We start from the raw sequence: 21,682 nt of genomic DNA on the forward strand, positions 1-21,682 counted from the left end.
AACTCTGGGGCTGCACTGACCAGGGACAGAGACTATTGGGGTGTTGGACTTTTGGGACTTTGGGTGATTTTTGGGTGGCTGGACTTAAGACCCTGAGGGGAAAAGGACACTGCCAAACTTACCTGGGGGTGGGTCTTTTGCTCATGGTTTGTGGTATGAATCCTGTTTGTGGTGTTTCCCCAACATAGTGCTGCATTGTTTCCCTCCTTTATTAAAAGGCTTTTGCTACACTCAGACTCCGTGCTTGCGAGAGGAGAAGTATTGCCTCTTAGAGGCGCCAAGGTGGGGTGGTATGTAATTGTCCCAGGTCACTGGGTGGGGGCATGAGCCGGTTTTGCATTGAGTTATTGAAACGAAACGGTTAGATACTGAACGCGGCCCTTGTTGCTGCCAACTCAGACAGGCAGAAGGGTTACACAAGTAATAACAGACAGAACAAAGTAAATTACCAAGCGAAATAAAATAAAACACATAAGTCTAAGCCTAATTCAGTTAGCGCTGGTCTACACTACAAGTTTAGGTCAAATTTAGCAGCGTTAGATCAATTTAACCCTGCACCCGTCCACACAACAAAGCCATTTTTGTCAATTTAAAGGGCTTTTAAAATCGATTTCTGTACTCCTCCCCAACGAGGGGATTAGCGCTGAAATCAACCTTGCTGGGTCGAATTTGGGGTAGTGTGAACGCAATTCGACGGTATTGGCCTCTGGGAGCTATCCCAGAGTGCTCCATTGTGACCACTCTGGACAGCACTCTCAACTCAGATGCACTGGCCAGGTAGACAGGAAAAACCCCGTGAACTTTTGAATTTCATTTCCTGTTTGGCCAGCGTGGCGAGCTGATCAGCACAGGTGACCACGCAGAGGTCATCAGCACAGGTGACCATGCAGTCCCAGAATCGCAAAAGAGCTCCAGCATGGACCGAATGGGAGGTACTGGATCTGATCGCTGTATGGGGAGAGGAATCCGTGCTATCCGAACTCCGTTCCAAAAGACGAAATGCTCAAATATTTGAAAAAATCTCCAAGAACATGAAGGATGGAGGGACCCACAGCAGTGCCATGTGAAACTTAAGGAGCTCAGGCAAGCCTACCAAAGAACCAGAGAGGCAAACGGCCGCTCTGGGTCAGAGCCCCAGACATGCCGCTTCTAAGATGAGCTGCATGCCATTCTAGGGGGTGCCCCTACAACTACCCCACCCCTGTGCATGGACTCTGTCAATGGATTCTCACGCAACAGGGATACGGATTTTGGGGACGAAGAAGATGATGATAATGAGGAGGTTGAAGATAGCGCACAGCAAGCAAGCAGAGAAACCGTTTTCCCCGACAGCTAGGAACTGTTTATCACCCTGGAGCCAGTACCCTCCCAACCCACCCAAGGTGGGCTCCCAGACCTTGAAGGCAGAGAAGGGACCTCTGGTGAGTTACCTTTGTAAATATAATACATGGTTTAAAAGCAAGCTTGTTTAATGATTAATTTTCCCTGAAGACTTGGGATGCATTCGTGGCAAGGACAGCTACTGGAAACATCTGTTAACGTGTATGGGGATGGAGTGGAAATCCTCTTTATCTCGCTGTGTTATCCTCAGGAGAGTGATATCATTCATGGTCACCTGCTTGAAATAGGGGAATTTTATTAAGAGGACATTCAGAGGTGGCCGTTCCTGCTGGGCTGTTTGCCTGTGGTTGAACAGAAATCATCCCCGCTGTTAGCCACGTGGTGGGGGGAGGGGTGAAGCGATCATCCCAGAGAATTGGGTGTGTGTGTGTGGTGGTGGGGGGGGGTTCAGTTGAGTTTGTGCTGCATGCTAACCTGAAAACCACAGCCCCTCCTTTTAAATGGCCAACCCATTTTAAATGGCCAATCCAATGGGTGCTTGGTATGGGACATGAGGGCGCTGCTGTTTGAAACCATTCCCACATGTTATGAAGATTAAAGAAGCCAAAAGACTGGCTTACCACGGCTGCCTGCAAGCCAAATTATGTTGCCCACTGGCCCTGCGTGTGTGATCTCTCAACCAAACCGGAAGGCCCTCAATATAAGAGGCAAAATGCGACCTTGTAAGGAAAGCACACGTGCTATGTAATGTTAACAGCTTAGTTCACTGTGGAAGGAGTGGGAGGGAGGGGGCCTGACGACATGTACCCAAAACCACCCGCGACAATGTTTTTGCCCCATCAGGCAATGGGAGCTCAACCCAGAATTCCCATGGGCAGCAGAGACTGAGGGAACTGTGGGATAGCTACCCACAGTGCAACGCTCCGGAAGTCAACGCTAGCCTCGGTACTGTGGACGCACTCCGCCGACTTAATGCGCTTAGTGGGGACACACACAATCGACTGTATAAAATCAATTTCTAAAAAACCAACTTCTATAAAATTGACCTAATGGTGTAGTGTAGACATCCCTTAGAAATTAAATGCAGGTAAATGTCACCCTCAGAGATGTTCCAATAAGCTTCTTTTACAGACTAGCCTTCCTCCTAGTCTGGGTCCAGCAATCACTCACACCCCTGTAGTTAGGGTCCTTTTCCCAGTTTCTTTCAGGCATCTCTTTGGGGTGGAGAGGCTCTGCCTTGAGCCAGCTGAAGACCAAATGGAGGGGGTTCCCAGGGCCCTATATAGTCTCTCTTGTGGGTGGAAACCCCCTGTGTTTTCCTATGCAGAATCACAGCTACAAGATGGAGTTTGGAGTCACATGGGCAAGTCACATGTCCATGCATCACCCAGTTCCCTACAGGCTGACGCCATTGCCCACGTTAGCCTGAACGTTCCCAGGAAAGCTCCGATGTGGATTGGCGTCTCCCAAAGTCCATTGTCAGTTAAGTGTTTCTTGATTGGGCACTTCCTGAGAATAGTCTTTTTCTCAAAAAGCTGCCCAAATGCTTCACTGAGGCTACTTAAAATCAAACACGTACAGAGCCAATATTCATAACTTCGCGTATACCTGCATATAAACAGGATGAACAGATTCAGTAGATCATAACGTTTGCAGAGATCTGTTACGTGGCATATCCAGCAGAAAACACATTCCAGCTATGTCATATTTACACTCATAAGCATATTTCTATAAAGCATTATGGAGTGCAACCGCAGGGGGATGGAAGGTGTTTAAACAGTAGTTTTGATTCTGTTTCTCCCCCTTGGTCTGAATTCTCCATGACCTCCATACTGCGTCACATCAAGTCCAAATCATTCGAGGAATGCCTCTGCTTGCACCAGAGGATGTTTGGATTCCGATGTCAGCCCTGTTCTGCAGGCTGACAGGAATCACGTGTTGTCCCCAGTGTACAGAGAATTCTTCTTTGCATCCAGACTAGTCTAACATGCATTTTGTTAACTGGAACTGGAGCAGCAAAACAAAAAAAACAAATGCCTCATTTTCCAGCTTTGTGGGTGAGAGAACTAGAAGTGAAGCTTAAACGCCGAACGCTGATGGCCTTAAACCAGCCGCCTCAGGAATCTGCCAAGAACTTTGCTGAAAATATGTTCCTCATCTTAGCAACGGTGCTAAGACTTATCACAGGTCTGCCCTTATTCGAATGACACTTCTTCTGGTCTGACAGCCCAGGCATTGTCAGTTTCATCCAGAACAATTTACAAACTTGGAACCTAATCCTGTAAACCCTTAATCATTTGATCAATCCCATTTGTGATACAGCATGCCAGAGGGCAGCAGGAGAGGGTTAGAAGGGGGCCTTATTCCCTGTAGAGGGAAGAAAGTTTGCTATAGATTAATTAAAGCACCTGAAGCCTGTCACCTGATAACCCCCACCCCCGCTTCAATCAGACAGGGGAAGGAGTGGAAGCAGAGAGGATTGGTGTTGGAGCAGAGAGCGGTTCGGAGGGAAGCAGAGGGAAGTTTGGAGAAGTGCTGCGGTGGGCTAAGACCACCAAGACCCTAGGGGCACCTGGCTTGTGCAGAGGGAGGGCAGGAAGTCCCCCACAAGCTGAAGGACAGGAGAGGGTAGTAGCTCAGGGGGGAAGGAACCCCCAGTTCAAATGGTTTACCGCTATCCCTAGGGCCCCTGGGCTGGGACTTGGAGTAGAGGGCAGGCCTGGGTCCCTCCCTCTCCACTCCCCTCCTCTAGGACCAGGGCCGGCTTTAGGGCGATTCACCTGATTCACCTGAATCAGGCCCCGTGCCCCTAAGAGGACCCTGCAATGTCCTGCAGGACCCTCCACCGCCGTAGGCACGGGCAGCCAATCGAGCTGCCGCCGAAGTCCTGCCGCTGTCTTCAGCGGCAGCTCTTTTGAATTGGGCCCACAGTGCCTAAAGCCGGCCCTGTCTAGTGGGGCAGTTAATATCCCAGTTCAGGGGCAAGAAACGGCACCCTGAACCCCCCCCCCCCCCCCCCCAAGAAGAGAAAGCGTGAGACCAATCATAGTAGTACCGGCAAATTGCCACACATTGAAGACAATGGGACTATTTGCATGGGCTGGTAAGGGTTTCAGGAGTCTGCTCTGTTCCTATAAAGGAAGTTGAATCCCCCATTGAAATGCAATGTTTGGGTACAATACCACAGTGCAGTTTAGGTTACAGTTCTACTTAAAATGGTCTTTTAATAAGTCTTACATAGGCTGAAATGGTTCCTCCCCCAACTCCCATATTCCATATGAACAGACTGAATACTACAGATGTGGGGGGAAGGGAGTAGTTAAGCATGTTGATGTTTGTATGTACAAAGGGGAGCGGCGGAGGGGATGGGGAGAGTGCGGGAGCCCCGGGCTGGGGGCGGGGAGGAGTCACATGGAGGGTCACGTGCCTCCCCTCGTGTCCCTCCCCTGAGTGCAGTACCAGCAAGTAATGATTTCTACTTGCACCACTGGTCACCAGGAATAGACCCGGCTTGTAGTGTCAGTTTCTCCTCTGAGGGGTAATGACCCTGGGAAGGCCCCGTGGCTGCTGAGATGCTGGAGCCGAAGGTGGCCAGCCGGCTAGCAAGGACGTGCTGTCTGGACACAGAATATAACACACGCCCGCCCGTGCCAGCCTTCCTCCCCCTGCCTCAGCCTGTCTACGCCCGCAGAGCTCGGCGAGCTGGCTTTGCGCCCCAGAGGGACGTTCGGGGATGAGATGAGCTTGGCTGCTTCCCTTTCCTCCCAGCTCACCGGGTTTGGAGCGCGCTGTCCGTGACTCGCCGACAGCAGGAAGAAGCAAGTTCCCGAGATGTATCCCCCGCAGGGCACTGACTGGGGACTTGCCAAGCTGCTAACAACTTTTGCCCAAATCAGCACAATTCCTTCCCCCCCCCCCCCATACATGTTTATAAAATGGTGATTTAGCAACAGAGCTGAAAACTCACTGATTTTTGCTCCGCTCCAGGCCCAGCCTGGTTCCGAAGCGAGACTAGCAAGAACTGTTTGCACCGGTCCTCTCTCAGACCCTCGACAAACACCCACCCACCCCCCGTCCTTTGCAGTCTGCTCCACACCTACCACCAGACCCTGAGCGTCCCAGCAACGGGGGGACAGGGGGGAACATGTCTTGTGAGGCACTGGGGAGTGGCCGGGGAGGGGGACAGCCAGGGGCTGGGAAAGGATGGCCTAGACTGAGACTTGGGTGGGTGACTGGCTTCAATTATTTGCTCCGCCATCGACTTTCTGTGTGACCTTAGGTAAATCCCTTAATCTCTCTGGTCCTTAGGTCCCCGTGTTAAAACCCATCGAGGAGGAAGGCTGGAGGACGCAGGAAGTAGAGGGTGAGGCTGCGGCACCCTGGGGTGAAGGGCAGAGCGAGGGGGAAGCTGGGGCCGTTTGCAGCTGCAGCGTCAGGCGTCCCAGCGGCCGGGCTGAGCCAGCAGCAGGGAGAGGCCCCGTCCGTCCCTTTCCCCTCCTCCCCCCCATGCCTGTGCGGTTGCTGCCGCGCTCACGACCTTCAGCTGGGTGATCCGTTGGAGACAAACAAACCAGCAATCCTCTTTTATTGCTGGCTGCTTGCGCTGACTCAGCTCCCAGCCCCCTGCCCAAGTATCACATGACGTCTGCAGGCCCTGCATCTCCTTCAGCTGCTGGCCCGGGCCAGAGAATCCCCCCCCCCCCCATGGACCCCAGTCACTTGTGTTTGGCTCGAGCAGATCCACCAGAGAGGCTCCAGCGGGATGCGAAGCGATCACTAGACAGAGAATGGTGTAAACCCCTGCCTGGCCTGGAGAAAGTAAACAAGGAAGTGTTATTTACTCCCTCTCATAACACACGAGCCAGGGCTCACCAGATGAAATTAATAGGCAGCAGGTTTAAAACAAAACCAAGGAAGTATTTCTTCACACAACACACAGCCAACCTGGGGAACTCCTTGCCAGAGGATGTTGTGAAGGCCAAGACTAGAACAGGGTTCAAAAAGGAACTAGATCAGTTCATGAAGGGTAGGTCCATCAATGGCTATTAGCCAGACTGGGCAGGGACGGTGTCCCGAGCCTCTGTTTGCCAGAAGCTGGGAATGGGGGACAGGGGATGGGTCACTTGATGATTCCCTGTTCTGTTCATTCCCTCTGGGGCATCTGGCATTGGCCACTGTCAGGAGACAGGACACTGGGCTGGATGGACCTTTGCTCTGACCCAGGCTGGCCGTTCTGATGCCCCTTGGGAGTCTGGTAATCACCCTTCCTGGGGAAAACGGGGACCTTATTTCGAACTGGACTTTGTCTGGCGTTAACGTTAGACGCTGGCTCTTGGCCCACAACTTGGAGAGCCCTTAGGGCCTCCGGTGCCGGGAGCTCACATGCCGTGACTGGCTCACCTCTCGAGCTGCTTTCTGAGCCACGACACAGCCCGAGCACGTTAAGTCTCCACAAAAACAACGCGGAGTCCAGTGGCACCGTAGAAACGAACCGATTTATTCGGGCAGAAGCTTTCGTGGGTAAAACCCCCTCTTCCCTCACTGCTTTTGTGGATACGGCCTAGCACAGCTCCCCCTCTGATACTCAAGTCTCCACTGTTTGGTATTTCCTCCAGCCCTCCATTTAGGTGTCCCTTCACTGCTCCCTCCCCATTCAGAGCTGGGGGGCCCGTGGCTAGGTGCCAATTGCAGCTTCTGCTGGAGGTCAGAGCAGCTGATCACGAAGCTCCCGTCTGCCTTGAAAACTCTGCGAGCCCAATTCCTGGGCGCCCCGCTCGCGACACGGTCATTCCCGCCAGCACGAAGCGTTCCTCGGGCTTTGCACCCGTGCGAAGGGCTGCACAAGGGGCTGGGCCAGGGGGGTTCCAGCCCAGGAATCTAGGAGTGAACTCAGCAGGACACCGATGAAGGACCCAGCCTGCCTTGAGGTGCTCAGCAAAGCATCTCCTCCCCTCGGCCACGGAGTGCGGATCGCCCGCCAAGCAGTGGGCCGGGGGCTGTCTCCATAGGCACCGCCAGCTGCTGATGGTGTCAGGGCCACGACTGCCTCCCTGTGGCTGGCAAAGGGCCCCAGCTGGAGGCGGGGGACGGGGGTGTCATTCTAAAGCTGCAATCGGCTCCCAGAGTTTGGCCCAGGAAGGGAGTTATTTGGGGGTTGGAATCTGGAAGGACTTGAGAGACGTGTTCGTGCCCCACACCCTGCCGCTCTCCCTCTGCCAGGAAGCAGGAGGGTCGCGTTTCCGCGCTTGAGGGCGCTGCTTGGCCGGGCTCAGAAGGTCCCGGGCATCGGGCGAATTCCCTGGCCTGCCCCAAGACCCGAGCACTGGACTCCCTCTGGCCTGGCTCACCGGGAACGCAGTCAGCATGCAGCTACTCCCTGCCGGCTAGGTCCCCGTGCTGCCGGCGCGGCCTGTGGGATGCAGAGGCTGGTGGTTAGTGCAGGGGGCTGGCGGTCAGGACTCCTGGGTTCTATTCCACTGACCCTCTGTGCCTTAGTTTCTCTATCTAAGAAGCAGGGGTGATAACACCGATCCACACTGTCACGGGCTTGCTCTCTCCCGGCACCCCCGGGGGGGAGATAGGCCTTGGACTCCCCCACCTCCCATCCTTGGTGCCAGGCAGTCGTCTGCACCCAGCCGGGTGTGGGAGGCTCAGTACATGGGAGCGCACCTGGTCCAGGGCTGTCGTGCATCCCCCAAGGACAGGAAACGGAGCTGGCCGCAGGCTGTCTGTGACAGTCCAGCGCCCGCAGCACAGCACTCGCTGGAGTCAGAGCGCAGACAGCCGGGGCCCGGCCCACCTGCCACTCGCAGGGCGCAGGCTGGTTGTCTGAGCAGCCTCTGCCCTAAGCTACATTTCTCTGCAGGAGGGGGTGGGGGACCCAAGGGGCCATGGCCTGCCATCCTGGCCCAGCCGGCCACCCCTCAGAGCTCTGCATCCTGCCCCATGCAGCGCACCGTCTGGGTCCCGCTTCGGGCCACGTGTCAGCAGCCCAACCCACTGCGATGGATTCTCTTGGCACCAGGCACTGGCCGGGTCCAAGACATGGGACAGACCTGACTCCCCAGCAGGGCCAGGTGGGGATGGGGCTCCCAGAGGAACTGGAGGTTCTGCCCCATCCAGCGCCCACGCGCGCTGCCCCAGCCAGCTGGGGTTCCCTCTTCCTAAGACCCTTCCTCCAGACGTCGACGGAGCCCACGGCTGCTCTTTAACTCCTTCCTGCCCGGCCCCCCCAAAGCCCTGCCCCCGTGCAGTGTTTCTCGCCAGCCCCCTGCTCGAAGGCGCGTCCCCGCATGACCCATGGCAGCGCCGCACGCTGCAGAGTTTGCAGCAGGGACGTGGGCAAAGCTGGGCGCCGTTGCCCTGTCGTTTGTATCACTCCCCGATAGTGCTGGGAGACGGTCGATTTCAGAACTACGGAGCCCCTGAGGTTCGCCCCAGCCAGCCGCCTCCAGGTGCCTGGCCTGCCAAGCCAGGGACTCACTGACCTCCCACACGCCCGGGGGTCTCCAGTGCGCTACTCCCGATTTCACCCTGCGAGGGAGCAGGGAATCAGGCTCTAAATCCCCCACAGTCCTCACCACGGCTGGCTGAGCGCCCACCGTGAGCCTGCCTTAGCACGACTGAAATGCAGGCTCCTTCCTGTTGCCATGCACACCACCCCTGCACAGCGGGTGTGAAAGGTCTGTCTGGAGATAGAGAGAGAGGGGGGGGGGTGGATGGGGATAGATGGGGTGAATGGGGATAGAGGGGGTGAATGGGGATAGAGAGAGAGAGAGAGGGGGGGGTGGATGGGGATAGAGGGGGTGAATGGGGATAGATGGGGTGACAAAGTTCCGCCTCTATCTTGGTGGGTCCTGCACTTATTGGTGGATTTTCTTGCCTCAGAGATTCACCATGTGGGTTGGGGAACAGCCCAGAGACCTTCCCCTCTGGAAGAACCCACAGTCCAGGTCAATTGGGAGGTGTGGGGGAACCCAGGCCCGCCCTCTACTCCAGGTTCCAGCCCAGGGCCCTGTGGACTGCAGCTGTCTATAGTGCCTCCTGTAACAGCTGCATGACAGCTACAACTCCCTGGGCTACTTCCCCATGGCCTCCTCCAAACACCTTCCTTATTCTCACCACAGGACCTTCCTCCTGGAGTCTGATAACGCTTGTGCTCCTCGGTCCTCCAGCAGCAGCACACCCTCTCACTCTCAGCTCCTTGCGCCTCTTGCTCCCAGCTCCTCACACTCACACCACAAACTGAAGTGAGCTCCTTTTAAAACCCAGGTGCCCTGATTAGCCTGCCTTAATTGATTTTAGCAGCTTCTTCTTAATTGGCTCCAGGTGTCCTAATTAGCCTGCCTGCCTTAACTGGTTCTAGCAGGTTCCTGATTACTCTAGTGCAGCCCCTGCTCTGGTCACTCAGGGAACAGAAAACTACTTATCCAGTGACCAGTATATTTGCCCTCTACCAGACTCCTGTACCCCACTGGTCTGGGTCTGTCACAATAGATAGATAGACAGGGTGGATGGAGATAGATTAGATAGATAGATAGATGGGGGGTGCATGAGGATAGATAGATAGATAGATGGGGTGGATGGGGATGGATAGATAGATAGGGGGTGTATGGGGATAGATAGATAGATAGATAGATAGATAGATAGATAGATAGATAGATGGGGTTTCTAGCCACTCATGGTTTATCAGACAAGTGCATCTGGGTTAGTGCACATGATTGCACGGGGTGACTCATGCCACCAAGTTCTGTGGAAGTGAGTCAGGTCTGCCAAGCCCCCGGCTCCCAGCGCCTCTCCCCCGACCCCGGCCTGCTGCCCACACTTTCTCCGCTCCCCTGGGCCAGGCCAATAAGGGCTTGGTCACACGTGTTCCAGGAAATGGCCCGTGCTCCCTGACCCCAGGCCCACACAGGGACCTTCCCGGACACCTGGCCCAGGGAGAGTTTCAAATGGAGAAAACAGGAACCTGGCCATGCCAGGCAGTATATGGGGCTAGGGGGGTGAGGGGGAGCAGATTCCATTACACGTTGTCACATTGGATGGGGCGGCCGGACCCGCCCTCAGCCCACACCGAGCCCGGGGCCAAATCCTGGGGTCTCCCCCCAGTCCAGGCCTCTGACCCTATCTCCGTAAGATTCAGACCTGGTCCTGCTCCCCCAGCCCAGCGCCACGCTCCCCTGCACTCAGCCCCAGCACCCCCTCCTCCGCATTCAGCCCGCCCACCGCCAAGGCCTGCGGCCTCCAATGCAGCCCTGCCCTCCCCTGGCTGGGGCTCAGCGACACCCGGCCAGGCCGGCTGCACCGAGATGGAGAAATAAGGGACCTCCCTGTAATACGGACTGTAGGCAGCCCCACTCCCGACCCAGGCCCACTCGCCATGGCCCGGCTCTCCCCTAGCCCTGGCCTGCTGTCCAACTCAGTATCCCCCACCCCAATCCTGCCCTGCTCCCCCCCAGCTATCACCCCCATTCCCGGCCTGCTCCCCCCAGTTATCACCCCCCAATCCTGCCCTGCTCCCCCCAGTATCACCCCCATTCCTGGCCTGCTCCCCCCAGTATCACCCCCCCAATCCTGCCCTGCTCCCCCCAGTATCACCCCCATTCCCGGCCTCCTCCCCCCAGTATCACCCCCCCAATCCTGCCCTGCTCCCCTCAGTATCACCCCCATTTCCGGCCTCCTCCCCCCAGTATCACCCCCCAATCCTGCCCTGCTCCCCCAGTATCACCCCCATTCCCGTCCTGCTCCCCCCCGCTATCACCCCCCCAATCCTGACCTGCTCCCCCCCAGTATCACCCCCATCCCCGGCCTCCTCCCCCCAGTATCACCCCCCAATCCTGCCCTGCTCCCCCCAGTATCACCCCCATTCCCGTCCTGCTCCCCCCCGCTATCATCCCCCCAATCCCGACCTGCTCCCCCCCAGTATCATCCCCATTCCCGGCCTCCTCCCCCCAGTATCACCCCCCAATCCTGCCCTGCTCCCCCCCAGTATCACCCCCATTCCCGGCCTCCTCCCCCCAGTATCACCCCCCAATCCTGCCCTGCTCCCCCAGTATCACCCCCATTCCCGGCCTGCTCCCCCCCGCTATCACCCCCCCAATCCTGACCTGTTCCTCCCCAGTATCACCCCCCAAATCCTGCCCTGCTCCCCCCAGTATCACCCCCATTCCCGGCCTGCTCCCCCCAGCTATCACCCCCCAATCCTGCCCTGCTCCCCCCAGTATCACCCCCATTCCCGGCCTGCTCCCCCCCCCAGCTATCACCCCCCAATCCTGCCCTGAACCCCCAATATCACCCCCCCCATTCCCAGCCTGCTCCCCCCCAGTATCACCCCCCCAATCCTGCCCTGCTCCCCCCAGTATCACCCCCATTCCCGGCCTGATCCCCCACAGCTATCACCCCCCTGTCACGTTATTGATTTGAACTGGGACCATATAGAACATGGTTGCAACCAAAGTCCTGTAGTGGCACCACATCTTGTATAAAGGGGGTCAAATGAGATGTCTAAGACGAGGTTCTGGTTTGCTGGTTATGATTATGCTGTCTATATGTGTGTATCAATTTTGTAGTTGAAGTTATGAATATTGGCTCTATACTGTCTGTATTTCAAACTTATGCTATGCTTCTGGGAGACATCCCAGACAAGTTTATTGCCGGCACAGGGGCCCGAGGACAGCAACAGTGGGGTTCGGTGCCTGGAGTGCTTCACGCCAATAAACATACCGGGGTGGAGAAACAATCAAAGTTTATTTGAGATCTCAAAGTGGTGCAAGGAGACAGGCAAGTCTCAAATCGAGCACACCAGCAAAAACAGTTTCTCTCTTCTTTATACATTTTACAACTAAGGCCCCCCTCTCTCCCCCTCTCTACCACCCCTCCTCTACTCCCCCTCCCCTCTCTACCGAAGGCATGTTTATACATTTAAGCTGCTCCCCCCAGCTATCACCCCCCAATCCTGCCCTGCTCCCCCCAGTATCACCCCCATTCCCGGCCTGCTCCCCCCCCCAGCTATCACCCCCCAATCCTGCCCTGAACCCCCAATATCACCCCCCCCATTCCCAGCCTGCTCCCCCCCACTATCACCCCCCCAATCCTGCCCTGCTCCCCATTTAGCCCAGCAGAAGAGTCTGTCCTATCTCGGGGCCTCTCCTTTTGTCCCTCCAGACCCATGAATATGATACAGTTCTGCGGTGACCTAGAATCCTACTTTCGACGTCTCCGACTCAAAGAATATTTCCAACATACCTCTGAACAGCATACTAACCCACAGAATCCTCCCTACCAGCACTACAAAAAAAAGGATTCTGCATGGACTCCTCCGGACGGTCGAAACAACAGACTGGATTTCTACATAGATTGCTTCCGTCGACGTGCAAAGGCTGAAATTGTGGAAAAGCAACATCACGTGCCACATAACCTCAGCCATGCTGAACACAACGCCATCTACAGCCTCAGAAACAACCCTGACATCATAATCAAAAAGGCTGACAAAGGAGGTGCTGTCGTCATCATGAATAAATTGGAATATGACCAGGAGGCTGCTAGACAGCTCTCTAACACCACATTCTACAGGCCATTATCCTCTGATCCCACTGAGGATTACCTAAAGAAACTACACCATCTGCTAAAAAAACTCCCTGACAAAGCACAGGAACAAATCCGTACAGACACATGCCTAGAACCCCGACCAGGGGTATTCTATTTGCTACCCAAGATCCATAAACCTGGATATCCTGGACGCCCCATCATCTCAGGCATTGGCACCCTAACATCAGGCTTGTCTGGTTATGTAGACTCTGTCCTAAGACCCTACGCTACCAGCACTCCCAGCTATCTTCGAGACACCACTGACTTCCTGAGGAAACTACAATCCATCGGTGATCTTCCAGAAAACACCATCCTGGCCACTATGGACGTAGAAGCCCTCTACACCAATATTCCACACAAAGATGGACTACAAGCTATCAGGAACAGTATCCCTGATAATGTCACAGCTAACGTGGTGGCTGAACTTTGTGATTTTGTCCTCACCCACAACTATTTCACATTTGGGGACAATATATACCTTCAAGTCAGCGGCACTGCTATGGGTACCCGCATGGCCCCACAATATGCCAACATTTTTATGGCTGACTTAGAACAACGCTTCCTTAGCTCTCGTCCCCTAACGCCCCTACTCTACTTGCGCTACATTGATGACATCTTCATCATCTGGACCCATGGAAAAGAAGCCCTTGAGGAATTTCACCATGATTTCAATAATTTCCATCCCACCATCAACCTCAGCCTAGATCAATCCACACAAGCGGTCCATTTCCTGGACACTACTGTGCTAATAAGCGATGGTCACATCAATACCACCCTATACCGGAAACCTACTGACCGCTACACTTACCTACATGCCTCCAGCTTCCATCCAGGACACACCACACGATCCATTGTCTACAGCCAAGCTCTAAGATATAACCGCATTTGCTCCAATCCCTCGGATAGAGACAAGCACCTACAAGATCTCTATCAAGCATTCTTAAAACTACAATACCCACCTGCTGAAGTGAAAAAACAGATTGACAGAGCCAGACGAGTACCCAGAAGTCACCTCCTACAAGACAGGCCCAACAAAGAAAATAACAGAACACCACTAGCTGTCACCTTCAGCCCCCAACTAAAACCTCTCCAGCGCATCATCAGAGATCTACAACCTATCCTGAAAGATGATCCTTTACTCTCACAGATCTTGGGAGACAGACCTGTCCTCGCTTACAGACAACCCCCCAACCTAAAGCAAATACTCACCAGCAACCACACATCACTGAACAAAACCACTAACCCAGGAACCTATCCTTGTAACAAACCCCGATGCCAACTCTGTCCACATATCTATTCAAGTGACATCATCATAGGACCTAATCACATCAGCCATACCATCAGGGGCTCGTTCACCTGCACATCTACCAATGTGATCTATGCCATCATGTGCCAGCAATGCCCCTCTGCCATGTACATTGGCCAAACCGGACAGTCTCTACGCAAAAGAATTAATGGACACAAATCTGACATCAGGAATCAAAATACTCAAAAACCAGTGGGAGAACACTTTAACCTGTCTGGTCATTCAGTGACAGACCTGCGGGTGGCTATATTACAACAGAAAAACTTCAAAAACAGACTCCAGAGAGAGACTACAGAGCTAGAATTGATATGCAAACTAGACACAATCAACTCCGGTTTGAATAAGGACTGGGAATGGCTGAGCCATTACAAACGTTGACTATCTCCCCTTGTAAGTACTCTCACACTTCTTATCACACTGTCTGTACTCGGCTAGCTTGATTATCACTTCAAAAGTTTTTTTTTTTTTCTCTTAATTAATTGGCCTCTCAGAGTTGGTAAGACAACTCCCACCTGTTTATGCTCTCTGTATGTGTGTATATATATCTCCTCATTATATGTTCCATTCTATATGCATCCGAAGAAGTGGGCTGTAGTCCACGAAAGCTTATGCTCTAATAAATCTGTTAGTCTCTAAGGTGCCACAAGTACTCCTGTTCTTCTTTTTAAGCAACTAAATAATTCTAGGGCTATAAATCTAGCTTGTTAGTAACTTCTCCCTAAACAGTTATTTGGTCCTGTTTACCCTTAGTTTATTACCCCTTCCCCAGCTAGAAACATGCAAACCTCATCATTATTGTTTGGTACCTAGTATGAGCAAGGTCGTAATTGCTAACTGGCTAGTTACACATTCCAATTCCTGTCCTTGGTTGTTAAGGTCGATTAGAGTTAAACATGGAAGGACAGAGTTTAAACATGGAAGAACTCTGGCTCAGGCAGGCCTAGTGACCCCAACAAGTTGGTGTTAGCTCTGCCTAGCCTGCTTGATGGCCCATTAAGGACCATCAGCTATACAATTGACCCATGGAGAGAAGGCAGATACGCCTTGTAACTCAGCAAAGTATGCAGGGACTGGCCCATGTGACTCCAGACTCCATTTTGCTGTAATTTTCCACAGTAAGAACAAAGAGATGTTCTTACACCTGGAAAAGACTATAAAAGGCTGATGCCTTGTCTCCATCTAGTCTTCAATCCTGCTTCATATCTCTGGAGGGACTTTGCTACAAACTGAAGCTCTGAACAAAGGACTGAATGACCCATCCCAGCTGGGGATGTTCCAGAGACTTGATTTGAACCTGCAGTTTATTCTATCACTGCTACAAGCCTGAACCCAGAACTTTGCCATCACTGTATGTCATTGATTCCATGTAACCAATTCTAGCTCTCATCTCGATCTTTTTCCTTTTATGAATAAACCTTTAGACTTTCAATTCTAAAGGATTAGCAACAGCGTGATTTGTGGGTAAGATCTGATTTGTATATTGACCTGGGTCTGGGGCTTGGTCCTTTGGGATTGAGAGAATCTTTTTTCTTTGACTAGGGTATTGGTTTTCATAACCATTTGTCCCCGTAACGAGTTGCACTGGTGGTGATACTGGGAAACTGGAGTGTCTAAGGGAATTGCTTGTGTGACTTGTGGTTAGCCAGTGGGGTGAGACCAAAGTCTTCACTGTCTGGCTGGTTTGGTGCCTTAGAGGTGGAAAAACGCCAGCCTTGGGCTGTAACTGCCCTGTTTAAGCAATTTGTCCTGATTTGGCACTCTCAGTTGGGTTCTGCCAGAACTGCATCGTCACACCCCCATTCTGCCCTATGTCCACCCTCTCCCGCAGCCATGACTCAGGACTGTGGGTGCCTCCTAGCTGGGTTTGCCAGAGAAAAGCTGTGATGTGCCGGGTGGTTTTGCTCAGGCTTGCACGCCTGGTTAGCCATGTGCACCCACAGCCCTCAGAGCACCCAGGGACCTCTCTGCTGGGCGTGCGGGAGGCACCCAGGTCCCGCTCGGTGGGCCAGGCCCTCCTCCTGCCAGACCCTCGGTGGCCCTTCTTGGCGGTGGGAAGCCAGACACACCCCAGGCTCGCCAGCCAGGGCTCCTGCAGGGGATGGCGGGGAGACGGGGGTGGGGGGCACGGCAGAGGCTCCTGTGTGACTGCCTAACCTGGCAGGAAGGGGGGCTGTGGGCCCCAGTGGGGGTCGGTATCCTTGGTGAGGGCTGGCCAGTGGCTGGGTTTTCTGTCTCTTGGAATTGGCACCTTCCCTGGGACCATTGGGCCAAGCCCAGCGGCTAGTCACCCCCCAGCCCCTCCTCAAAGCCCCCACCCCACACAGACCCCGCGCCGGCCGAGGCCAGTTCAAGTGAATGGGGCTGGGTAGCTCGAGCCGGCCGACGCCGGGCGCGTGACTTCTCTGGGCAGGAAGGTTCGTGAGCCGGACGAACGAGATGTTATCGTGGAGGTCACACACAGAACCGCAGCGCTGCCAACTCTTAACGCGTTTCTCCGACTGAACCCGCCCCCCAGAGTCACGTGTGGACAGGACAGGTCCGGGTTTCATTCAGGGAAAAGCAGTCACTCACCCTCCATCGCCGCTGCTAGGAAACCCAAGCCCAGCGCAGTCCCGGCACCGGCAGCTCTGAGCGATGGCTGGTGTAACGAGCTCATGATTTTGGAAGTCACCCTCGTAATTTTTTTTTTTGCGGCCTGAGGATTGGTTTGTAAATCCTCAAAGTCGGTGATTTGGCAGCATCTGGCTCAGCTCTGGGGCCAGGCCGCGCCCCCCGTGCCAGTCCGCAGGGGTCAGGTGCAGTCCGTGGAGCTGCAGTAGGACACAAGGGCTGGTGCCCGGGAACTGCGGAGCCATGGGCATTTCCTGGGCATTTGTGCACCCAACTCTGTGGCCCAGGGGAAGCCGGATTTCTGTCTGGGCAGCCGGACCTGGCGTCTAAATAAACACAGCGATGGGGGAGGAAGGCGAGGTGGTGCCCACCTGGCCCTGACCCAGGGGTAATGGACCCTCCCCGCCCCCATAGCAGAAACCGTGTAGGACACAAGGGATTCTGTCCAGCAGGCCGGGGGTTAACTCTGTTTGTGTCTGCAGGTGGGAGGCTGCGGTATGGGCTGGGGGGGCACCACACATACAGCTTGGAGAGGGGAGAGAAGGGCGGCAGGACTCCTGGGTTCTTTCCCCAGCTCTGGGAGGGGAGAGGGGTCTAGTGGTTAGAGCAGGGGCTGGCTATCCTGGGTTCTTCTCCCAGCTCTGGGACTGGCTGGTCGCAGCGGCCGGTTTGCTTTCCCGACTCTGTTTGCAGGCAGTTTGGCTCAGGCTCCCGCTGGCAGGGAAGCTCCAGGTGTGACAGGCGTTTGCTGCTGAGTCGCACCCTCCATCCTCCGAGGGCTCTAGCCTAGGGGCTTGTCTACACGAGGGCGCCAGCTCCCCCAGCGACAGCAGCTAGGTCAGAGGAACCTTTTACCTGTCGACCACGGCTGCTCCGGGGATTAGGTTGGCACAGCCCTGGCGATCGGGTGGGACCTGAGCACCGTGGCCATGTCGGCCTGGTTAAGGGTAGACCAGGCTCTGACGATGCTGCCCGTGGGAGCCAGCTGTGGTCACTCAATCAGGGTGAACTGCAAACAAAACGAGGCAGACAAACCCCCAGTGCTGGTGGATATTCCAATGCTTAGATTTACCAACCAGCCCAAAACAGCCTCTGTATCACCTCACTGGTTACTCAGAGTCCAACCAACACAGTTCCCCTAAAGTGCCCAGCCTCAGGCCTCCGTCCAGACACACCTGTCAGATACGATGATGATTCCTGAAAATCTGATCTCATCATATAAAAGAAAAGGTTCTTCCAACCCCAAAGGGTCAGCCACATACCCAGGTTCAATTATAACTTAGATCTTACCCAAAACACACGCTATAGTCAATTCTTATTAACTAAGCTAAAATGTATTTAAAAAGAAAAGAGAGAGAGAGTGTTGGTTCAAAGATCAATATACAGACAGACTTGAATTCAATTCTTGAGGTTCAGACACAGCAGAGATGAGCTTGTAGTTGTCAAAAGTCCCTTTAGAAATAGTCCAGAGGTTATAGTCCAATGTCCATATTCAGGGTGACTCCAGTCAGTGACTGGGGATCTCAATCCTTGTGGCTCAGGGTTTCCCCCTCTTGAAACCCAAAGCAGATCGGAAATGAAGCCGGATTGTGTCCCAGGGTTTTATACATTTCCAGCAGCCTTTTGCCCTGAGAAAACAATAGGCTTAACTCTCCTTCTCCCAAACATCCTGGCAATTAGCACAGGGTCATTTATCCATTACACAGTTCAGATCCAAGTTACCACAACCTTCAAAGAGACATAGAGACAATTATACTATTTCCCTCAAGTATCATCACAAATGTTAATATTCCTTTTTTGATCTTTGAATTTAAAGCTGTAGCAATGGACAAGACTTGTTTGCTGACATCACAAGCCCTGAGCAAACACCTCCCCTTCTACCTCTAACAATGCAGACTTGCATTTCACAGCCCTATTCATTTACAGATCTTTCTAACCAGTCTCTAAAGTTCGGCCATGGGTCAGGTCAGTCTGGGAGGTAATTAACTCTTTCTGGCCCTGTCACCTTTCAATGAGCTATTATATCACACTCAGAACGTCACACTCACACAGCCGTTGGGGGTCCCACTTGCAGAGGGACGGGCGGCTTTAGAAACTGACCTCGAAGGGTGTGAAATGAGCGACTCACCTCCTGGCTGCCTCAGCCCACGGCAGTGGCCAGCCGGGGCCGATCCAGCCTTCAGCCTGGAGAACAGAGCGAGACCTGGATCTCCCGGGGTACGTCCTAGGAACACGTCACCCCTCGTAGGGCTGCACCTGCCAGGAGCCCAGAGCTCTTCATGCGCATCAGCAAGTCGAGGCTTGGGGCACGTCGGGGAGACAGGCCAGGCTTCTTGTCTCTGGTTGACATAAGGGGGAAAGTCAGATGAGGCCCAAAGCCACATGGTAAGTCAGTAGCTGAGTTGGGAAGAGAACCCAGGAGTCCTGGCACCCAGGCCTCCCTGCTCTAACCACGAGACCCCACTCCCCACCCACAGCCAGAGATAGAACCCAGGAGTCCTGTCACCTGCTAGCCCTCCCTGCTCTAACCACCAGAGCCCATTCCCTACCCTCTGCTGAAAGTAGAACCCAGGAGTCCTCACTCCTAGGCCCCCAGGCTCTAACCACCGGACCCCATTTCCCTCCCAAAGCTGGAAACTGAACCCAGGAGTCCTGGCACCCAGGCCCCTGCTCAGACCAATAGTCTAAACAAATCCAGGCCAGACTTTCTCAGGTGGCCAGGACGCCAGGGGCAGCACGAGGGGGTCGAATGTTATTACAATTCTAAAGCAAAGAAAAGAAGATTTCCGATCACTCGGTGATATCCTGGGGCCGACACGGCTGAAACAACACAGCCAACCAAACCCTTCTCTGGTGAAAGCTGCGGCTGGGGTGACCCAGAGACATTCTGTGACTTCGGGCCGGTCTCGCTGCGTGGTTCGTTTTGGAAAAACAAAAAATAAAAGAAACCAAAGGTCTGAGAAACTGGAACCGTTTCAGTTTTTCAGCTCGAAATTCCCTTTCCTGTAAAAGAAAATGTTTACGATCACTCTGAATTTAAACCAAACCTTTCCTTCAGCCCGGAATGAAACCTGTTCCTGCCTGTTTGAGTCACATTTAGAAAATGTTTGTTTTCAGGCTATTCCACCGAACTTCCCACATTGACCCTTGCCCCGTGAGTGATTTCACCTTCTTCCAGCTAACAGAAAGGAAATCGTCTGTACTGGCTACAGGACACAGCCTACATGTCTAGGAATTCCCTGTGCCAGGGGATGTCTTCAAAGGGCTCCAGGAAAAACATAGAGCCAGCAAATGGATACCTGCTTTGGGACAATCTTGGGAAATTCCCCTCCGAGTCCTGCCCCCCCTCCGCTGCGTCTGCAACAAGAGTCATGCATTCGTTTTGCATTGCCAGAGGCTCTGTGCTGCCCCCTGACTTGCCCTCACCCACCCCAGCAGCCCACACTGCCCTCAGCCCAAGTAACCAGCACTCACTGCACAAGGGGGGCACTATCGGGGGAGGAGGGGGGTTACGGGTCGCTTGAAGGTGGGATCAGGGGCCCAGAAATGGGACACAAGGGCCTCTCCCCTCTAGGGGGCACGGGCTCTAATCTGGCCGAGGGCAGGGGACTGGGACTCAGGGCCGTGGGGACTGGGATGTGGGGCCCAGGTTAGTACCTTGCTCGTGTTTGCAGGCCTGTGTGAAATGAACGAAAGGTGGGAATTCAGGTCAGATCGATGGGGGCAGCTGGGACCCTCCCCTCAGAACCCCGTCGCGAGGGGCCCCCGTCATGGCTTGGGGTCCCTGGGTCCCCGCCGCCCCTCCAGCTTGCCCCTCAGTCGCATGGACAGGAGCTCGCTGCCCCCACGTGGCGACAGGGCCGCCTGGCACTAGCAGCGAGAAAGGCCCGTCAGATGCCATCTCCCGGCAGCTGGGAAGGGTCACGCCTCAGGCCCCATCAGAGCCTCCACATCCCAGTGCAGCCCATGTGGCCCGTTAGCCGTGGGCTTGCGCTAGCAGCTGGCCGGGAGGGTGGAGGGGAATCCGGCGGGAGCCAGCTGCTCCTGGCCAGGCTGCGGGCGGGTGGGTCACCGCTCGGGCGTCTCGCCGCAGGGCGTTCCAGGGTGCTCAGAGTCAGAGGGAGGCAGCTGCAGCCCCGATGGCCTCCCATTCCTGAGTCGTAGCGTCCGTCCTGCATTGCCCTAGTGCGGGATGAAGCACTGGGGGCAGAGATATTAGCCGGCCAGTTCTGTACACACCTGGCCCCTGTACTGTATTGCAGAGAGGCAGTGCAGTCTAATGGGTAGTGCACTGGCCTGGCACGCAGGAGATTATGTGTCCTAGTCCCAGCTCTGCCACAGGTCTGACCTCGGGTGAGTTGCCGCTCCGTGCCTCGGTTTCCCCACCTGTGCAGCAGGGATCATGGTAATAAATATTTCACAAGGGGGGAAATGAACCCCTGGAACAAGGTTCCCAGGGGAGTGGAGGATTCCCCCTCACGGACAATTTGTAAAGCAAGACGGGCTGTTTTTCTCAAAGCTCGGCTCTAGTTCAAAGAGGAATTCTTGCGGGGCAGGTCCCGAGCTCAGAGCACGTGATCACGCTCGGCCTTCCTGTGAGCTGTGCTGGAGACGAGCGCGTCGCACTGCACCCCCGTGTATTGCAGGGGACTAGGCCAGACCCCGCCAGCGCCCATGGCAAAGGGTGCAGCAGCACCCCCTGGTGGGCACTGATGGAACAATCTTTAGGGGAACTTACTTGCTAGCCCCAGTCACTAGTTGGCTTGTGCCCCGATAAGGGGAACGAATGCGGGTGTGATCCATGGGCAGCCCCACGGCGGCATCACCAGCGGATCTGGG

This window comes from Malaclemys terrapin, chromosome 23, assembly GCF_027887155.1.
Source record: "Malaclemys terrapin pileata isolate rMalTer1 chromosome 23, rMalTer1.hap1, whole genome shotgun sequence".
NCBI classification, from domain to species: Eukaryota; Metazoa; Chordata; order Testudines; family Emydidae; genus Malaclemys; species Malaclemys terrapin.